Here is a 21,009-nt window from a genome sequence, read left to right on the forward strand (position 1 = left end):
TACGAAGCGCTCTCGAGGATGCGAGCGTTTTTAAGATCACCTACCTTGATTTCCCTCGCAGACGGGACAGCTTTCGCCGTCGTTATTAAAAATGACGTCTCCGATTGATCTGAATTGTACATCTGAAAATCAAACTATTGACCGGTTACATTTTAGTGATCTACTACCGACGTGAAAATCTGGGGGCCACTCCGGACGGGTCCGGTTGTGAAACGCCTCTCGTTTGAGTGCCGCCAATCACTGAACTCCAGATCCTCGAGGCATTTAACCAGAAAGGTGGAACCAACCCCAGAGCCGAGCCAGGTTACTTAATTCTGGAGCGTTTCCATTTCCGTACTGTTTCAGCTCCTCTATCCGACACGTGTGTTTATCATTTTTACATATTTTCTGGGAATCTGTTTGGGAACGGCAATATCCAGCATCTCTGCTTCTGCCCCCCGATTTACACGTATTTTTTCCCTCGGTAGCAAAACTTCTAGGCAGTCGGGCAGGATGGGTTGATCGGAAACCTCCCAGGATGATTTACTGAAGCTTTTTGTCTTTTGCGTTTTTGGTGCATTTATTACCTTTTGATTCCTTTCGATTCTTTTATGATGACATTTTTCTCGTCAGGAACCAGCAAGTTAACTCGGCACGCGGATCCACCGACCTCGTCTTCGTTCATTCGGTAGTATTTATTGGGCGCCCACTACGTGCAGAGCCTTGTTGAGCATCCCGTATGGACTGTCCAGTAAGTCATCCTATAATTCATACCTACGGTCGTGTTTCTGTGGTTACGGGTCAGACGTAAAGGCTAACCCGCTTCGCCTCCGTACACCCAATCCGCCTTTAATACGGGGGCTCCCGACAGACCCGTGAGAAGCTCGAGGAGCGGCGTGGTTTAGGGGGAAGGAGCCTGGATCTGGGAGTCACAGGTCCTGGATCCTAATCCTGACTCTGCCACTTGCCTGCCGTGTGACCTTGGGCACGTGACTTAGCTTCTCTCCCGGCTCTGTCACCTGTCAGCTGTGTGACTGTGGGCAAGTCACTTCACTTCCCTGTGCCTCCGTTACCTCGTCTGTAAAATGGGGATGAAGACTGTGAGCCTCACGAGGGACGACCTCATTCCCCTGTATCTACCCCCGCGCTTAGAACAGTGCTCTGCACATAGTAAGGGCTTAACAAATACCAACGTTATCATTATTATTATTATTCTCTGGGCCTTCGTTCCCTCATCTGGAAAATGGGGATGAAGACTGTGAGCCCCGTGTGGGACACGGACCGTGCCCGACCCGATTAGCTTGTATCTACGCCGCCGCTTAGCACCGTGCCCGGCGCCAAGTAAGAACTTCATAAATATCACACAAAAAAGAAAAGGAATACTTATGCACTAACCCTAGCATCTCGGTCGATCACTGCACGCGTGCACCCGACCGCTTACTCTGAAAGTTTGTTTTCCAGTGGCCTTTGTTAAGAGTTTACTCTGTTCGTCGGTTCACGTCCCACCCGGGGCTTATAGTCTTAACTCGTATCTTACAAATGAAGTGAATGAAGCACCCGAAAGTTAAGTGATTTGCCCTCCGTCGCCCGGCAGACCAACAGCAGAGCCGGGATCAGAATCCAGGTCGGGTACTCTCCCGAGACGCACGCACGCGTTGACGGAACCGGGATCCCCAGTTCCCTGACGGGGGCCTACCAAACGACCCTTTCGAGAAGTTTTCTGGGGAGAACTGCGTGAACCCGCCCTGGGGCGGTCCCACAGATCTTTTTCCGTTCACTTCCTGGTGAATTCTTGCTGGTCGTTGGCTCTGCGGGGCCAAGCTTCCGCGGCGTGAAACGGCGACTGGTTGTTGGGAGGAGTTTCAAGCGGATTTCGGCCTGACTCGCTATAAAAGTCGCCTCTCGGGCTTCTAGTAGGAATAGTATCGATTGAAAAATGTTAACTGCGCTTCCACCTCTTTCGTGTGGTAGAGCGATCCTCTCGATTTTCACTTTCAAGCCAGGCATAGGGTGCTTGAATGTTCTGTGTCACGGCGTCTAGATAATGCGTGGCTCAGTGGAAAGAGCACGGGCTTCGGAGTCAGAGGTCATGGGTTCGAATTCCGGCTCGGCCGCTTGTCAGCTGTGGGACTTTGGGCAAGTCACTTAACTTCTCGGTGCCTCAGTTCCCTCATCTGCAAAATGGGGATTAAGACTGTGAGCCGATTCCCCTGGGCCTACCCCAGCGCTTAGAACGGTGCTTGGCGCATAGTAGGCGCTTAACAAATACCAACGTTATTATTGATGTATCGGGTAATTTTTTGCTGGTAAAGAACCTGTCAACTCCGGACTTGCAAGAGCCTTTACTGCCGAGGTCATCGTTGCCTACGGTGGGGTAGGTTTTCGTATCGACTTACCGGGTAAACTGAATTATTATTGTGCGGGCTTAATCCCTCCCACTACAGGAAATGCAAGTATCTGCAGGCTTCCCCTTGCGTTGTCAGAGGAAGTGGTTTCTGTCGCCGTTGCTATGGAACCGAGTTCCATCGCTAATGTTCTACGTCCACTGTAGCGGCGTTGGAAGTTCGGTTTTCGATCCGGCTCAGGAGTCTGGGACCGTTCGTAGAACGCAAACGGCTAAGGAGCTTTTATTTGAAAGCCACGTGGGGTATCGTTTCAATTTTTGGTGGAAGGCCCCGGTCCCCCACAGAACCTTATTGTCTTATCCCTCCCGACCTGTCGTGGGCTGTTATTTGATCATCCTTCCGTCCTTTGAAAAACGCAATACGGTTTCCGCTTTCTTCTTTGCGTACCGATAAAATTAACGCATCATCCGGGTTCGGGACGTGGGATTAATGTTAACCGGGCGCTTGGATTTGCACCCGTTATGCATCCCTCCCTCGGCCCCACAGCAGTTTATGCACGTCTCCATAGTTTATTTATGTTAATGCCCGTCCTCCCCTCTAGAATGTAAGCTCGTTGTGGGCGGGGAACGTGTCTCCCGTCTCTGCCCCCTGGTACTCGCCCGAGCGCTCAGTACAGTTCTCTGCGATAAATACGATTGAGCAATCGACCCACGTTACTTCCTTGGGCAAATCTTGGGCGACAGTAATGCCGTAGGACCCAGCCTTCCTCTTTCCCCCTCACGACGTCCTCAAATCGAAGCAGACCGGTGCCGAGCCGAAGGGCCCCCGCTTTCATTTAGATCCTAGGTGGGCCCCGAGGGCCACTAATCGTATCTGGCTCAGGTGTTATTTCCCAGCATTTAGAAGAGTGCTCTGCGCGAGGTATGTGCTGAATAAATCCTATCGCCACTCGTTAGGAGGGCGGCACTGTGGTACCTAACGGTCGGTTGTCATCCCCGAGGCCTACGTTGGAGGTGTTTCTAGGCCCGCTGCATCTGAGCTCTGAGCAGGAAGTAACCCGGGGCGTAACGGGGCACCCCCAAATTATGAGCTGGCGGGGCTCGGATCTCCCCGAGGACACCCGTAACCTGCCGGTTTCCCCCCACCATCCCGCGGAACCTCTGGCTAGCCGGTATTTGAGCGGACACGCGCGTCTCTGGAAAGCAGCTTGGCCTAGCGGCTAGATTAGGGGCCCGTGAGGTAGAAGCAGCGCGGCTCAGCGGAAGGAGCCCGGGCTGCGGAGTCAGAGGTCATGGGTTCGAATCCCCGGCTCGGGGACTGTGGGCGAGTCACTTCACTTCTCCGGGCCTCGGTTCCCTCATCTGGAAAATGGGGATGAAGACTGCGAGCCCCACGCGGGACAACCTGATTCCCTTGTGCCTACCCCGGCGCTTAGAACAGTGCTCTGCACACAGTAAGCGCTTTAACAGATACCAACATCATTATTATTAGAACAACCTGGGCGCCGCCTCCGGCTCCACCTCTGGTAAGCTGGGTGATCTTGGGCCAATCACTTAACTCCTCTGTGCCTCGATTATCTGATATGTGAAATGGAGATTTAGACCGTGAGCCCCATGTGGGACGTGGACTGGGTCCAGTGGGATTAAACTGGTATTTCCCAGCTCTTAGAACAGTACCTGGAAGAAGCGTTTAACAAATACCAGTGGGGGGAAAAAGTACGGTCTACGTCTTGTGTCTGTAGGGAGGAGCGGAGGGCCGGGTCGGGGTTTCGGCATCGGAAGCAGAATAGTCGCCTCCGGTCCTGCCCTCGCGTCGGGCTGTAAGCCTTTGAGCGGGTCAAGCCGCCTCGGGGAGCAGGGGCGCGGAGGCGGCGAAGCAGCGTGGCTCAGTGGGAAGAGCCTGGGCTTCGGAGTCAGAGGGCGTGGGTCCGAATCCCGGCTCCGCCACTTGTCAGCTGTGGGACTGTGGGCAGGTCACTTCACTTCTCTGGGCCTCGGTTCCCTCGTCTGTAAAATGGGGACGAAGACCGCGAGCACCACGTGGGACAACCCGATTCCCCGGTGTCTACCCCAGCGCTTAGAACGGTGCCCGGCACATAGCAAGCGCTTAACAAATGCCAACGTCGTTATTGTCGTCGTTATGTCTCTCTCCCCCCCGCCCATGCAAATCTGTGGTAGGAAACCTCCCTTTGGGACAAGCTATTTGCGTTTGTCCTCCCCCCTCCCTTCACGAGCAAGCCTTTGGACACATAAAGCACGTCTCTGTGAAGTCAATGTTTTCCTTTTTGGGTGGGTTTCTTTTTTTTTCTTCAGGGGTTCGGTGAGAATCGTTCCAAACGCTCAGTCCAAATTGTGTAGCCGAAGAGACAGAGTCGGAATGGGACGCTTCCCTATCTCCTTTACCTCGTCGTGGGTACGTTTTTAGATACGGCAGTTTATTTTTAACTTGAACAAGATCAGCTTCTCCCTCTTCTCCGTTTCCCCAAGCTCCACATGAAGATTTTAAAATGATAGGCACGCCCCGGTTTACGGACTCGAAAGCGTTAAGCCGTTGTCGAAGACGTTTAGCTCATTACCTGCCGAATCGGTAAAGTCAACGGAAATCAGCCGAAATGAACGAGTACGTTGTGGTCTGGATAGGATACTTTATCCGTGGGGCAAACATCTAGGGAGAGCTTATTATCTTCGCGTAATTATATAGGCTGTGAAAACTACCCATGGTAGATACAAGTGAAATCGGAGTATCTGGACTGGGAGGTAATTCTGCTGAATGTCCCCGATAGCGACTCGATAAACGAAGCGAGGAAGCCGAGGGAATTTAGCCACAGAAGCACAGATCCTCACGAGGGTATATAAAAAGATTGAAAGGAGCCATTCCGTTCCCTTTTAACGGAGGTACCGTAAGATTTCTCAGCCCCCTTTAGGTGATGACTGTTACTTTTCTTATGTTACCTCTTGTTTAGGTGGAGGAGAGGGACTGGGGAAGACAGATTCGGTAAACGTTTATTTGCGAGGCGGCGCGGTCTAGTAGAAAGAGAGCAGGGGCCCGGGAGTCAGAGGGACCTGGGTTCTGATCCTGGCTCGGCCACTTGTCTGCTGTGTGACCTCGGGCAGATCACTCAACTTCTCTGTGCCTCAGTCACCTCGCCTGTAATATGGGAATGAAGACCGTGAGCCCCACGCGGGACAGGGACCCCGTCCGGCCCGATTTGCTCGTATTCACCGTAGGCTCGGTTCGCTGCCTGACCCACGGTAAGCGGTTGACAGACCCCGTTGGAAAAAATTCAACCCGGGGGCAATCTTTTCTGAAAATTCTTTAGGCGAGCCTTACTCCGTACAGCCCGGTGCAGAGTGGGGCGCCCGGAAAATATCGACAGTAACGGCGATACTTGCAGTTCTCAGCCCCCGTCGGGCTCTTCAGTGGTTCCAAGGGAAGAGTTAAGCGACCAGAGATTTAAATGGAAGGACGCTTTCCCCTAGGAAATAATGCGAAGCGTATTATCGCATCCCCGACGTCCCCCAGACGGTATAAATCAGTAGCGAGATACTATTCACTGGGCCCAGGTCTGGGGCCGGATTCACTGACGCTAGGCCCGGACCGGCTCGTGAGGCCCCTTACTCGGACCCACAGGACGGGCGACATCACGCGTAGCGGGGCGTCATCACGTAGAGCGCGACTTCTAGCCAGAGAAGGAAGGTGCAGGCGGCCTGGGTTTTCACCGCCCGCCCCGCCGGGAGGCCGGGGGCAGGCGGCCGTTCTTCTGAGGGTCCTGGAGGCCCCCCCCCCCCGCCCCGCTACGCGGAGAGGGAGAGGTTGGGAAGCTGCCCTCACCCCACCGTGTTTCCCGACAGGTCGGATGAGGCCCGGGGCGGGGTGGTGGGAGGGAGAGCGTTGGCCGGGGGGAGACTTTCCCTCCCCCACAGCACGGTGGGACCGGACGCCGATGAAGAGGACACGTGAACGCCCGACCCCCTCTCCCCCACCCGTCCCTCCCTACGCGCAAATGCATCCCACCGCCCCCAAACTCTGGGAACTGCACTCTGGACCCAGAACCAGCGGAGCCTGAGGTGAAGGAGGAGCGTGGCTAGTGGACTCGAGCGTGGGTCCAAGAGTCAGAATGACCTGGGTTCTAATCCGTCGCTCGTCCGCTGGGTGACCTTGGAAAAGTCACTTCGCTTCTCCGTGCCTCGGTCACCTCTTCTGTAAAATGGGGATTAAGACTGGGAGCCCCGTGGGGGACGGGGACTGCGTCCGACTTGATCTGCCCGCATTTGCCCCTGCGCATACCACATACCGTGGGGGGGGGGGAAAGAAAGGACGGGATGAGAGCAACTTGGTTTCCTCATTTCACTTCCACAGCTCCAGGCGAGATCGGACACAGCATTCCAGTGGGGTGCCCGCAATCTCCTGCACGTCCTAGGCTAAACCGCTTTCCCGGTGAGGGCTTTAGTTTCTTCAGGGGTGATGTAAAATTCAAATGTGTTTGACACTGCAAAGGGTTTTTGCGCCTGGAAGTGTTCTCGTTTATAATGCCCATCTCATTTTTCAGACGGGGCTGGTAATTCTATTCAAGCTGCATTGTTTTTCCCACCGAACGTGTTTCTATCTGTAGGTGGATATGACTTTTTTAAAAGAAAAATAAACAGCTACTGCATTTCAGCCGGAGGGGCCAGGTCACGCAACACGGCGCAGTCTTGATTTTCGAAGCTCTCTTTTGTGAAAGTAGGATTTTTGATGGCGGGGGGGGGGGGGTGGAAAAAATGAAACACTTTCCACAGTATATGGTGACTTCAGGGATAGAGACGAATCTTTGAACAGGTATTCCCGATTCCTAAACCGGGGCAGTTGGGTGAATGTGGGCGTGACGGCATATTTCGGTTTGGTCGTCTTTAGCCTGAACTTGTATTCTCCCGTGTCTGGCTGTTTAAAATGATCAGAAATGAAGCTGTTCTCAATTCCGGTCTTCATCCGAGACCTAAGATGTAATTAGGTAACAAGGCCCTTCTCCCTCCGAGACTTTAGAGGTTGCCGATAAAGCGCATCTTTGCTTATACTTAAAAAAAAAAAAAAAAAAAATTATGGTCTTGGTGCCGGGCGCCGTATTAAGCACTGGGCTGGATACAAGATAATGGGGTCGGATGGTCTAGGTCCCACGTGGAGTTCACGGTTTTAATCCCCATTTTACAGATGAGGTAACCGAGGCACACGAAAGTGAAGCTACTTGCTCGAGGCCGCAGAGCCGGGCCGCGATAGGCTTCCATTTGTAAATGGAATCCCAATAAAGCGATTGCAGTTGCCCTAATTCGTTTGTCAGTGTGTTCAATGTTGACACGCACCTTATGACTGTTCACCAGATATGCTCCTTTCTATTTTACGGTCAGGAAGATGAATTATAATATCGGTATAAGATTTTAAAAAGGTCCCGTGAGTCGGTCGCGAACTCTGGCCGTTAGACGCGAGGGAGAAGAAAAGATATCCGGGTAAAACTCTTCTTAGATTTTCCCTCTTAAACCGAGGGCTGACCTCGATTTTCAATCTGTCCACACGGCTTTTTACTATAGCGGTGAAAGATGAAATTTCGAACGGTCTCCGATTATACGGGAAGTTCTTTTAACGGACGGATGGGCCCTAGGCTTTAGACGGTGATATTTTCATCGCGGAAAGACGTATTTGGGTAGTACCTTTAGCGCGAATGTCTGACCCTTAGATTCTTTCGACGGAAAGCGGGACGGATTTCTCTGTAGTTCCTGAGACCGTCGGAGGTCGCCCCGTTGGTCATGACGGACCGTCCCTGCTTTGAACGTCCAGAGTACCGGGCTGGGAGACGTAATCCTACCCTCGAGCAAGAGGCCAAATCACCCGAGCCCTAAATACGGTGTACGAAACTAAGTGGGTGCTCAGTAAATACCACCCTTACAACTAGGACTACCTTGGGAATCTGTCTCCTCAAGCAGCGTGACTTCGTTGGTATCTGTTAAGCGCTTACTATGTGCCGAGCGCCGGGGTGGATACAGAGTCATCGGGTTGTCCCACGTGAGGCTCCCGGTCTCCATCCCCGTTTTCCAGATGAGGGAACTGAGGCACAGAGAATAATAATAATAATAACGTCGGCATTCGCTAAGCGCCTGCTACGCGCAGAGCACCGTTCTGAGCGCTGGGGTGGATACGGGGTCATCGGGTCGTCCCACGTGAGGCTCCCAGTTAATCCCCATTTTACGGATGAGGTAACTGAGGCCCAGAGAAGCGAAGCGACTCGCCCGCGGTCCCACAGCTGACAAGTGACTCCGACTCCGAAGCCCAGGCTCTTCCCACGGAGCCGTGCTGCAAGTGAAGCGACTCGCCCACGGTCACCCGGCCGACAGGTGGCCGAGCCGCGATTCGAACCCATGACCCCTGACCCCCGAGCCCGGGCTCTTTCCACCGAGCCACGCTGCTTCGCGGTCAGAGCGTGGGAGTCGGAAGGACGCGGGTGCTAATCCTGGCCCCTTCCCTTGGCTGCTGTGTGACCCCGGGCAACTCACTTGTCTGTGCCACAGTTATCTCATCTGTAAAATGGGGATTAAGACCGTGAGTCCCACGGGAGGCGGGGACTGTGTCCAGCCTGGTTAGCTTCTGCCGACCCCGGCACCGTTAGTTCAGCGCCCCGCACATGGTAAGCGCTTAACACAAACCACGGTCGTCGTCGTTAACCATGGTGTGTAGCCGAGTGGGAGGAACCACGGGGGTGGGAGTCAGAGGGCCTGGGTTCTCATTCCGGCTCCACCGCTTTTTTTTTTTTTAGATTGGCATCTGTTAAGCGCTTACTGTGTACCGGGAACTGTATTAAGTGCTGGGGTAGATACAAGCCGATTAAGTCGGACACAGTCCCTGGCCCGCGTGGGGCTCACGGTCTTAATCTCAGTTTTACAGATGAGATAACTGAGGCCCGGAGAAGTAAAGTAACTTGTTCAAGGGTCACACGGCGGACAGGTGGGAGAGCTGGGATTAGGACCCACGTCCCTCTGACTCGCGGGCCCGGGCTCTGTCCGTTAGGCCACGCTGCCTCTCTTCCCTACTGTGTGACCTTGCGTGGCTCGGTGGAAAGGGCACGGGCTTTGGAGTCAGAGGTCATGAGTTCGAATCCCGGCTCCGCCGCTTGTCAGCTGAGTGACCGTGGGCGAGTCACTTCACTTCTCTGTGCCTCGGTTCCCTCGTCCGTAAAATGGGGATTAAGACCGTGGGCCCCACGCGGGACAACCCGATTCCCCTGTGTCTACCTCGGCGCTTAGAACGGTGCTCTGCACATAGTGAGCGCTTAACGAATGCCAACATTAGTATTATCATTACCTTGGACAAGTCACTCAACTTCTCTGTGCCTCAGTTCCCTCCTCCGCAAGACGGGAATTCAATCCCTAATCTCCCTCCACGTAGACGGTAAGCCCCGCGTGGGACGTGATTATTTTGTATCCACCCCGGTGCTTCGTACGACGTGCGGCACAAAGCGCACGCTTAACGATGCGATGAAACGCTATCGATGAAACGGTTATAGCGTCGGTATTTGTTAAGCGCCGACCGTGTGCCGAGCCCCGTTCTAAGCGCCGGGGTAGATACGGGGTCATCGGGTTGTCCCACGTGAGGCTCCCGGTCTTCATCCCCGTTTTCCAGATGAGGGAACTGAGGCACAGAGAAGTGACGTGACTCGCCCACAGTCAGCTGCCAGGTGGCAGAGCCGGGATTCGAACCCACGACCTCCGACTCCCAAGCCCGGGCTCTTTCCACTGAGCTACGCTGCTTACTTGGTGCTGAGCACCGTACTAAATGTGGGATTAGTAGACGTGATCCCTGACCTCAAGGAGTTTCCGGTTTGGGGGGGGGAGAAGGACGCGGAGATCAGTTACGAGAAGGGCGCGGCCACTGCGGGAAAAGATTGATCCCTAGGCGCTGTGAAGGCAGGTCCCCGAAAGGCTCCCGGGGGTGATATTTGAGTCGAATGTTCCTTTGGAGCCTGTCGATCGTGTCCCTCCGGCCCCAGGGTCTTATCTTTCTCTGTAATCCTCCCCACCCCCGGACCTAGTCCGGTCCCCCGGCCGAAGTTCGCCGCTCAGTAAACAGTGTCGATTCGGGTAAGGAAAGGAACAGCCCTTCAGCCGGCGCACCTGGAGTGAAGCCCACGGGAAGGGGAACTGAAAGTCGTAAACGGGCGTAAGGACAGGAAAGAAGAGGCACCGTGGCTCGGTGGAGAGAGCCCGGGCTTGGGAGTCAGAAGGCCTGGGTTCGAATCCCGGCTCAGCCACTCATCAGCTGGGTGACTCGGGGCAGGTCACTTAACTCCTCCGGGCCTCGGCTACCCCATCTGCAAAATGGGGATCAAGACCGGGAGCCCCACGCGGGACAAGCCGATCGCCTTGTGTCCTCCCCAGCACTTGGTAGAACGGTGCTTTGCACACGGTAAGCGCTTCGTCATCGTCGTCATTACTGATGATAATATTTATGAAGCACTCGTTACGGACTAGAAACAAGACAGTCGGATCAGACGCATGGGATTCCCGATCCAAGCGGGAGGGAGAACGGGTATTAGATCCCCCTTTCATCCGTGACAGAACTGAGGCTTGGGGAAGTTGAGTCACTCGTCCCGGGTCGGGCGACGGGGAGGCGGGGAAGCCGGGATTAATAAGAATGGTGGTATTCGTTAAGCCCTTACTGTGTGCAGGGCACCGTTCTAAGCGCCGGGGGAGACACAGGGGAATCGGGTTGTCCCACGTGGGGCTCTTCATCCCCATTTTACAGATGAGGGAACTGAGGCACGGCGAAGTGAAGCGACTCGCCCACAGTCACGCAGCTGGCGAGTGGCAGAGCGGGGATCCGAGCCCACGGCCTCCGACTCCGAAGCCCGCGGTCTCTCCACCGAGCCACGCCGCTTCTCTAACTCGGGTCTCCTGCCTCTCCGATTTGAACCCCGTCCACCCCACTGGGTCCCGCGGCGATCAGAGCGGGAAGGAGATGGAAGACGGCAAGCCCATCTCCTCCTAAACCCCGAAGGGCGTGGGCGGGGAAGACGCGGGAGTGAGCCTCCGCCAGTTCCACCCCACCGCCGCAGAGCTCCCGGTGAATACCGAAAGCGGCCGGGTCGAGCCGAATTAACGGAGCGGGAGTCTGGACCGGTGTCACCCTGAGCGGCAGTGCCGTTTCAGGGGCGGAGCCGGAAAATCTACCGCTCCGAGGCCGGGGCCCGGTAGGTCGTAAAACCGGTCCGTCCTGAGCCGAAGGATCTTCACGATGACTTCTTTCAGTTCTGAGGTTCATTCGTTCATTCAATCGTATTTATTGAGCGCTTACTGTGTGCAGAGCACCGGACTGAGCGCTTGGAAAGGACGAATCGGCAGCAGGGAGAGACGGTCCCCGCCCTTCGACGGGCTTACGGTCTAATGGGGGAGACGGACGGACAGAAACGGTAGCAATAAATAGAGTCGAGGGGATGGACGTCTCATTGAAACAATAGCAGTAAATAGAATCGAGGTGATGTACGTCTCGTTAACGAAACAACCCGATTACCTTGCATCTGCCCCAGTGCTTAGCGCACCGTAAGCGCTTAACACAGGCCAACATTATTAAATAGGGTAATGAGAATATATACGGTTGAGCCAACGAGCACAGTGCTGAGGGGAAGGGAAGGGGGAGGGGGAGGAGCAGAGGGAAAGGGATCTGTGCTAGAAGAACAAAGTTTTGGGGTGTTCCCCGCGCCTTAGGATAGTCGCTCTAGGTCACAGACGGGAGTCGGGGCGAGAAACGTTGCTCAAGACTGTCGATGGATTGAGTGTGAAACCGCCGACCTTTCGCCGCGTAGCCAACGTGCCGAAAGAGGAAAACAGATGCTATGGAAGGCCGGATCACACCCTCCAAAAGAGAAAGCTTTACGGGACCGTTAGCGACGTTATAGGTTAATGGATTGTGGATTAGCATTTGCAAATAGTACGAGTCTACTCCGAAGTCTAAGACCCTCGGACATTAAAACCCTCTTGTCATCATTTTTTTTCAAATCGTGCGGGTTCGGAAAGACACCTTTAACTCTGTTCCTCTAGCCCCTCACACGTAATTAAAATAAAATGCCCACCGGAGCAAATTTGGAAAAGAAATGAAGAACTGGGAAGCGGCGGGGCCTAGTGGAAGGAGATGGGTTTGAGAATCAGAGCCTCCTGGGTTCTAGTCCTGGATCCACCACTCTTCTGCCGGGTAACCTGGGGCAAGTCAATCGACCTCTCTGGGCTTTAGCTCCTGCGCGTGTCAAGTGGAGATTAAGACTTCGAGCCCCTCGTGGGTCATGGGCTGTGTCCAACCTGATTACCTTGTAGGTCCCCTAGGGCTTAGGACGGTGCCTGACATTGAGTACTTAAGAAATGCCGTGAAAAAACTGTGAACGTGGGAACCCGGAGAGGAATTTCTGCCTTATGCAAAACTATCTAGGTGAAAGTTTCTTATAAAGCTTCCGTTGTTGCCTCAGAAATGGAAATTTTCTTCTCTCCTTCAGATTTCCATAAATCACGTCACACGTGATCCCAGACACGGTCTATTTAGGGTCATTATTACTTACCGCCACTACTGACGAGAAGGACTGTAGCATTTGGTAAGCGCTGACTCTGGGCCGAGTACTGGACTAAGCACTGGGGTAGATCACAGCTAATCGGGTCCCACCCATGGGGCTCCCAGTCGAAGTAGGAGGAAGAACGGGTGTCGATTTTCCCCATTTTTGCCGACGAGGGAACTGAGGCAGAGAGAAGTTAAGGGCCTTGCCCGAGGTTCGTACAGCTGGCAAGTGGTGGAGTCGGGATCGAATCTCCCGTCTTCTGACTCTCAGGCCCGTACCCTTTCCACTAGGCCGCGCGGCTTCTCGGTGCTTACTGCGTGCAAGGCGCTGTTCTGAGCTCTCGGGAGAGTACGGTACAACAGGTTTGGCAGGCGTGTCCCCTGTCCGTAAAGAGCTCCCAGTTTCGAGGTCAGGCGCAGTCTAGGAGGGAGAGCAGGTCGAGAATCTCTGTTTTAAAGATGAGGAAACCGAGGCAGAGAGAGGGGAAGTGACCTGCCCGGGGTCACGCAGCAGGCGAGTGGCAGAACCGAGGTGACAACCCTGGACCTTCGACTCCCGGGCCCATACTCTTTCCGCTAGGCCACACCGCGTCTCTAAATCACCTGAACCGACTTGGCTCCGCATAGAGTCAGAAAGAAGACACCATTCATGGAGGTCTTTATTTCCCCGCGCTGACCGACTCTTCTACCAATGCCCAAGCGCCTTGATAGCGTTCCTCCAGGTCAGCCAGTCCTTCCTAGAGTCTCGGGGAGACACCGGTAGGAACTCCTCAGCGTGCATACCCTTCAGTTGCCATTTTCTTCCTCGTAACCAGCCTCAGAGAAGGCCCGGCCCTCGGTGGATCAAATTGCCTTTGCGGCACCGGTGACTGGCGGTGACGACCGTCCGGGGCAGACAGTGGCAGTGAGATGGAATGACCAGAGCTGCCCCGGAACCGGTGGGTCCGTAACCCCGAGGGCTGGAACGCCAGCTGATAAGAGGAATCCTGGCCGGATGACGAAGGAATAAATGCCGAGGGAGAAATCGGGTGAGGAGATGAGAGAGCAATCCGGGGAGGGCTGCCGGAGGATACGCCGTTTCGGGGAGGCCTCGGGGATGGAGAGTGCGGTACAGTGATGGAGGAGGGGGTTGCAGGCAGAAGGGAGAGCGTGAGCAAGCGGTCAGAGCTGAGGGAGGCGAGAAAGTACCAGTCGAAGGAAGTAGATTGGTTTGAGGGAGCTGATGGTGTGCCTTAGAGCTAATAGTGAGGGGTTTCTTAATGCGATGGGAACGGGCAACAGAGCATACTAGGCGATTTCCCCCAGGAACAACTCTTTCCCCTTTCTGAATTCCGCTTCCCGCTACGTGGCCCAACAGCCTTCAGTGTCCCTTCTTTTTTTCCAGAATGTCTCCAGCCACCCTCGCTCTTAAATCGACTCTCTTATCTCATAAATCGACTCTGATAACATCGGCTCTCCGCCTCCCCTCTCCGATTCTCCAACCGCATACCTCAGGATCTCCAGCTGACCCCCCTTCAGGCCAACTTCCACTCATCTTCAAGCCTGGACCCAGGGAAAACTCGGCCTTTTCTTTAAGGCGTTTTGCGGAGAGTTGTTCAGCGGATCTTAAATTGCTTTTTGTCGTCCGTTAAAACAGCAAAGGGTTTCCTCTTAGGTATTGGAACGGATTCACCGATGGGATATCGGCATCCAAGATGCCATTGCAAGCTGGACGTGTGTTGTGCATTTGCTCTCTGTAAGGATCAACTGTTATTCTCTGGCTAAAGGCGACATAAAGTTGTGCCGTGGTTCGAGGGGCTCTTTAAGATTGGGTTTATGGGGGGGGGGGGGGCGGGGTAGGTAGCGACTACTTGGCCGGAATCTCCTGTCCCCAACCCCGTGCCATTAAAACCGCCCTTAGGAATGGGCCGCTCAGCCCGTCGTTTTACAGGGTTGACGTGTCGAATGCAGCACTTCCTCCGGAGTAGAATCTTGGAACGGTCTTAGCCGGAATGTATTTGTAAAATAACATGTTGTCACAGTACTGGGAAAATGTGAAGGTATGACTGTCAATATATTTAAAGTGTATTACAATACAGTTTCTTGAGTTTCTGCAGTGTGAAATCGTCCAATCGCCACCCCGAATCAAGTTGTCTTTACCAGATGGCAGAACAGATAGCCGTCGTCTTAGCGCTTCAAGGTAAAAACATTACATGACAGATAGAGAAAAACATGGTCCCCTGAAAGCCGACTGCCAAGATCTGCCGTTTAGAGAGCTAATACTACCAGATATGGGGGTCACGTGATAAGGGAAATAATGGAAAGGAAATGTAGGACACTGAGACTTTTCAGCGTAGATCTCCATTCGTGTGCATTGAAAAGTTCTACGCGACACACTGGTTTTTTTTAAGAAGCCAGATTTTCACACATTTACAAAAGTAATTTGCTTCAGTTTTGAAGATGAAGGCTTGAGGCCACATTGTGTTTTTGCAACTGCCAATCCAGGACACTGCATGGAATATCTTTTTTAATACTTAAATTAGATCTGTGCGCAGCATGGAAGCAGCTGATAACAGGCCTTACAGAGCTCGAGGAAGAAGAGGGAGAAAAAGGAAACTTTCTTACTTTCTTTCACTCTCCCCTCGCAACCTATTCTCAGACAAAATAAAAATGGCCATACTGTACTGTTATCGACGCCTTTGCACGCAGGGCACATATATCAGTCATTTTTATTGATAGACAGCATTGTACTCGTTTGGTTTAGTATTTAAAAATGTAAAACCATTACAGCCGGAAAACAATCGTGCACGGATTAAAAATCAACTCAACAAAATTAGGTCCTGTCTTCCGAGTGTAAACACAGTGTCCGTCATTCAGAAGATGGGCTTTAGTTTAATCAAAATATGCTCTTTCATGCATAACCTTTGTTTAACGTTTGCGATAAACACCGAGATATTTTTGCAGAGGTAAATGGTCCACTCTTATGAACAGAAAATAAGGAGACACCCATCCGTACAAAATTTCACAGAATTTAATCAGCCGGTTCGTCTTCGCTCATTGTAAAGCTTCAATTAATAACCATTGTTTTATATATTTTTGAAAGGGCCCCAAAGCCCTAATTGGAATTTAAACTTGAATGACAGATTTAGGATTTACTGGGATTAAGAACTTGACAAATCAACTTCCTCTACCTCAACCCAACGTGTTTTTGATTCACCCGTAATCCTTTTAGAAGCAGTGTGGAAAAAAAGTTCTCTAGTTAGAGGTGTTTATGTTACAGAGAGAGTTAAATCGAAAAGCTTCAAATGTTTTAATGAGTGACTTCAGCTACAGTCTGACCGTGGAGCTCTTTTCTCTGTAGCGGATATTTATTTGCCAACAAAGCCAGTTGCCTTGTGATATGTTTGGTTAAAAAAAAAAAAAAATGCCCCTACACCAAATAAAATATCTGATCTCCAGTTGCCAAGGCTGAGTCACTTCCTGTTTCAATAACAAGAATGTCATCTGTAACTTGTACAGTTCGTCAGTCAGTGTCTGACTTTATTTGTGCACGTTGCTAAAGAATGCTCAACACAGATGCACACATCATTCTACAGTCACGGAGAAACTCCTATTAAATTACCGAAAAAGGGTTAGCGGGATCGGGGTGCCGTACCTACCCCTTCGTTCTCCTCCGTGGCTGTCTCGGTGTAAGGGTTGTGTGCGCTCAGCGGCATAAAATGATGCAGTCATTCTATCAAGGGGATTCATAACTTACCGATGTCACCAAAGCCCACAGATGGAATCTCATCCACTTTTAAAAAGATTCTTATTCATAGAATCACGGAAACTTTGAAATGAGAAAGTCCATATTAAGTAATTTGGCCTCTCGCACTCCTCAGTGGTTGTTCCCGGGCCCCCAGTCACTTCACAGAGCTAATTTTAAATGACTCGTTTGAATGATTCATTACCCTTCTAACTAAAGGACACGGTGGTCTAAGCCTCCTTGCTTCCAACCAGTTTACTTGGAGCTGCAAAACCCTTTGCTCTGAAAATCCGCTCCCCGGAGCGGCGTGGAATAGCCGCGTTTCCCTGCACGGGCCTGGGAGTCAGAAGGAGCTGGGTTCTAATCCCAGCTCCGCCGCTCGTCCGCGGTGTGGGCGAGTCTCGACTTTTCCACGCCTCAGTTACCTCATCTGCAAAATGGGGATCGAGACTGTGAGGTCCGTGTGGGACGTGGGTAGTGTCCGACCCGACTAGCTCGTATCAGCCGGCAGTTAGTTACAGTGTCTGGAACATAGTAAGCCCTTCCAAATTCCATAAGAAGAAGAAATCCAGCTTCGGTGGAATTCTGGTTGAATCTAAGAGGAGCAGGACCCTGTGGGGCTGAACACGGTTGCGATATTATTCCACCGCGTTTCATGAACTAAAGAGGTTTAGGCTGGAATATTGCTGACACAGGGGAGTTCTGGGCGACAGGTGCCCCGAGGAAACCTGCATGAAGCGGCACTGGTGACTTCCCGGTGATGACACACGTCAGCGAGTCATCCTATCGTGTCCTCTGCTTAGGGATTCCCCTTCTTTAAAGCAAGTCCTTGTTATAGGCGGGTTTTAAAATGTGGAATTCAGAAATCCTCATGTGGAAAAGTAGGGGCCCTTGCCCCGGATCCCAAAGTAAAGAATGACAGTATCTCCGCCTGCCTCAGTTCCCCTTTGCAAGCAGTTCTTATCAACCGAGGTATCTCTCGGTCTTCTCATCTCTCTCCCTTAACGTGGTGGTCTCTCCCAACTGCCTGAAATCCTAAAAGCGCTACCGTGGTCCTTGGTGATGGTGCTGACATTTGTTTTAATACTGCAGCAGAAGGAGCAGAATCAGTAGGGGAAAAGGCCCGCGAAAATAAGGTTCGATGACTCCGGTTTGGAGAGATTGCTCCCGGCTAACCCTGAGAGTGGGTCTGGGCCCGGACGTTCTGGGTTTCGGGCTAATTCGGAGCAGCCCCAGGGTCGTTACTCGGCTTTCCGGAAGCTAGAGTCGGCGCGTAATAGCATGTGATGATGTTGATCGTTATTATCCGGGGACTCGCATCCTTTCCGGAGCGAGTCTGGAGCGGTCCAGAAGGTGCCGAGCCAAACGGGACTTCTGGGCTTGCCCACCGGTGGCCCCAAACCGTGGGGGCGGCATTCGAGCCTGAGGCGTTTCCCCAACTGGGGCCGGCCGAGTCGGGCCGGAACTGGACGGCTGGCCTGGACCCGTTACCGGGCGGACCGGGGACAACCATCTCCCCATTGTCCGTCAGCCTTCCTGAGGGATTTCCAACCTGTCCTATGTCAGCCTCCTCCAGAGGGGTGATGGGCAATCCGGGAATTGCCGTCCGTAAAGCTCCCTGCGGTCCTGGGGTGAACGGCGGTACGGCGTGAAGAGCTATCGTTAGGATTTTAAACCGTGAAACTGGAACATTTTCTTTGGCAGGCGGTTTGTCTCTGGGCATCCAGTGCATCTGGCCAATGCTCTTGCTTCATCAAAGCAAACCAAAATGAAAGATCCCAGCCAATGATTAGCAACATTCCTACTACTGCAGTTTCAGCCTTGGCTGCTATTCCCGGTGCCGGTATTGTGAATTCTGGAATTAGCTCTCCTTTGCCGTCTATTTTGGCTCTCGGTCTCTCAGCGAGGGTTTGTTGCCATTTGGTGGAGGATCAGAGTTATTCCTAGCCCACCTGGGCCGCGGTCGCTGCCAGATTACGAAACGACAACCGAGAGAGGCGGCGTCTCATCTTCGATCGGCGGGCCGTCGGCCGCGTTGCTCCCGACGGAGGGGACTGCTTAAAGGCTTTCGCGTTCTTTTTAATTTTTTTTCGCATCTTGCGTGCGGTAGTCGGAAACCAGCCATACCGATGATCTGAACTGTGAAAGAAAAACCGGGAGTTTGAAGGGAGAAACGGAACGCTGCAGTGCTGTGCACGTGTTCCGGTCTCTTAGAGGTGTCCCTTACGGTGACGAGACGATACGGTGCAGGGGACAGAATTAAAAAAACTTCCTCTTGGGCTCTGAAGAGTAGACTGAATGCAAATTACGTCTTAAGGATTTGGAGTTCGGTAATTAAAAGCCCGTAAATGCCGGCGGTTTATTTATAAACAGCTGTCCAGTTCACCGTCTCTCAAATCCTCTACTGTACGGGTGCCTGAATCTATTAGCTCATTGTTTTGGGACAGGAAACACACCGCCGTTTATTTATGTTTCTTCTTGTTCCGGCAGAGCAAAAGTTGGCCGGTCATTTACATAGTTAGGTAGTTTTCCAGTCTATTTTAGTGCAGAGGTTCTGCCGTGCCTTCGGATGCGCCGTATCTAGAAGTTTTTCTTAAAATTTCACTTGCAGTCGTCACGCCGAGTTGACTCGCTGGATCTTTATGCGGCCGGTAAGTTTCATGTGTGTCACGTAACAGAGACTAAAAGTCATTTCAAACCCCCGTGGGAGTGTGATAAATTTCAGTTTTCCCTCTTGAGATTGTTGCCCCTCTGTGCGTGCAGCCCCCGTCCGGATGAGTAGCGACGGCCGAAGCCGGTAAGTCCGAAGGTTCGGAAGGTACAGCGGAAGTCCAGAAGTCAAACGAAACCTAAACCTGTCCCGTGGGGAGGTGTAGCGGACTAGTTAGGCTTCAAAAAAATGAGTCCATCTAAGCAATCCCTCAAGTCAGAACAGGTAAAAACGAGACATGTTTGTGTCGCTCTTAAAATTAGTCAGCAGCCCAGGCGGCAGCCGGCCGGTTTTCTGGAAATCCAAACGCTTAATAGGTAAGGATCGTTGGTGACCTTTGGCATGAAGCTCCTGATTTCGGCTCGGGGGACGGGGAGTTCTGCGTTGCGGGGAGTGGGGTGATGATGTCATCGAGAAGATACGGCCTTCCTCCGAAATCAGCGAATGTGTGCGAAGTTCTCTAGGGCTCATTCGGGGCTGAAAGATGTGGCTCGGAATGGCTGTGGCCGGGAGAATATTTAGGGTTACGCGCGTTCCGAAGAACGGACCGCCTTGCGAACGGTGTCTACAGTCCAGGATGCTCAAAGCAGAACGGCTGTGGATCCCCCGTTCCCTCCCAACCTGCCCCCGGATATCTCTGGGAGCCGAAAGTCTCCAAACGTAGTCTCAGTCCAAGAGTGAGTACTTTGGAAAGCCTGAGCTGTGTTATGTCCCTTCCCTTTATGAGCTAGCCGGGTAAGGGTCGAAAGTACTTTCCTACTTGAAAAATCCATGAAGATTTATGGAACACAATTTAAAATATACCCAAATCCGAAACCCGACGTAAGGCTGGCCTCTGCCGAGTCGAGGCCGCTGCGTACTCTAACGTTTGCCTTTCACCGTCTCTTGGCTCGCAGTTTAGCTCCCTCCGAGCCGAGGGGGGTTCTGTCGGTTCCTCACAGAAATGTTGCCCACCGGTATTCCCGGTATTGAAAGCGGTCCAGCTTTTAAACTGTGAAGCATTTCCCTCTCTTTCGGTTGAAGATGCGCACGGGAACCTCCGTTATCGATGCTCCGCATTTACTCTTTAATGCGCTGCAAGCTGCTTCTCGGTTCAGTTTTGCTCTTCGGTTATGTAAAGTTTTATCTGAGGATTTCAGTCCCTGGAATGAAGCCCTTAACGCAGCATCAGCGTAAAAGATCTCCACACAGTCTGACGGGAAATGTACAGAACGACAATCTCATTTTACCAAGGACTCACCAGACGGCCCGGATCCAGTCCTTTTCGATACGGGTTAGACTCTTGATACATCCCAGCGGAGCTACCGTAGGCAAAGCGAGTCGACTGACGTTAAATCGAGGTTCTTAAACCCGGCCTCTTCTGCCTTTGGTTCGATGACTCTGTAACCTTAATTAGCAACTTCCCGGCTAGGCTCGTGTTGGAATAATTTGCATAAAAGAAGGCAGCGAAACCGGGCCATGAATCTGCATTGTTTGAGGGGTGACGGTAGTGGCGACGTACCCTTAAAAGGGAAGACGGATGATAACGGCAGAGGGGACGAAGGGATGCGAACATAAACCCCATACTGAGCAAATCAGCGGTCCGGGCCTTGGACTCTGCCTGCGACGACGGTGTCCTTAGAGAAAGAGGGTTTTCCGTCCTTGCTGACCACCGCGTTGGGCTTTTCATCCAACATCTCCAGTTTTTTCCA

At 52.6% G+C, this 21,009-nt stretch overlaps 1 long non-coding RNA gene across 1 annotated transcript; it reads left to right on the forward strand.

The window, feature by feature from the left end:
• On the forward strand, positions 1-14,987 carry LOC120638791. The gene is made up of 2 exons (XR_005660736.1): positions 1-730; positions 14,269-14,987. It is a non-coding gene; the product is annotated as an uncharacterized LOC120638791 (long non-coding RNA).
• The last annotated feature ends 6,022 nt before the right edge of the window (positions 14,988-21,009 follow it).

Source organism: Ornithorhynchus anatinus, chromosome 13, assembly GCF_004115215.2.
Source record: "Ornithorhynchus anatinus isolate Pmale09 chromosome 13, mOrnAna1.pri.v4, whole genome shotgun sequence".
NCBI lineage: Eukaryota > Metazoa > Chordata > Mammalia > Monotremata > Ornithorhynchidae > Ornithorhynchus > Ornithorhynchus anatinus.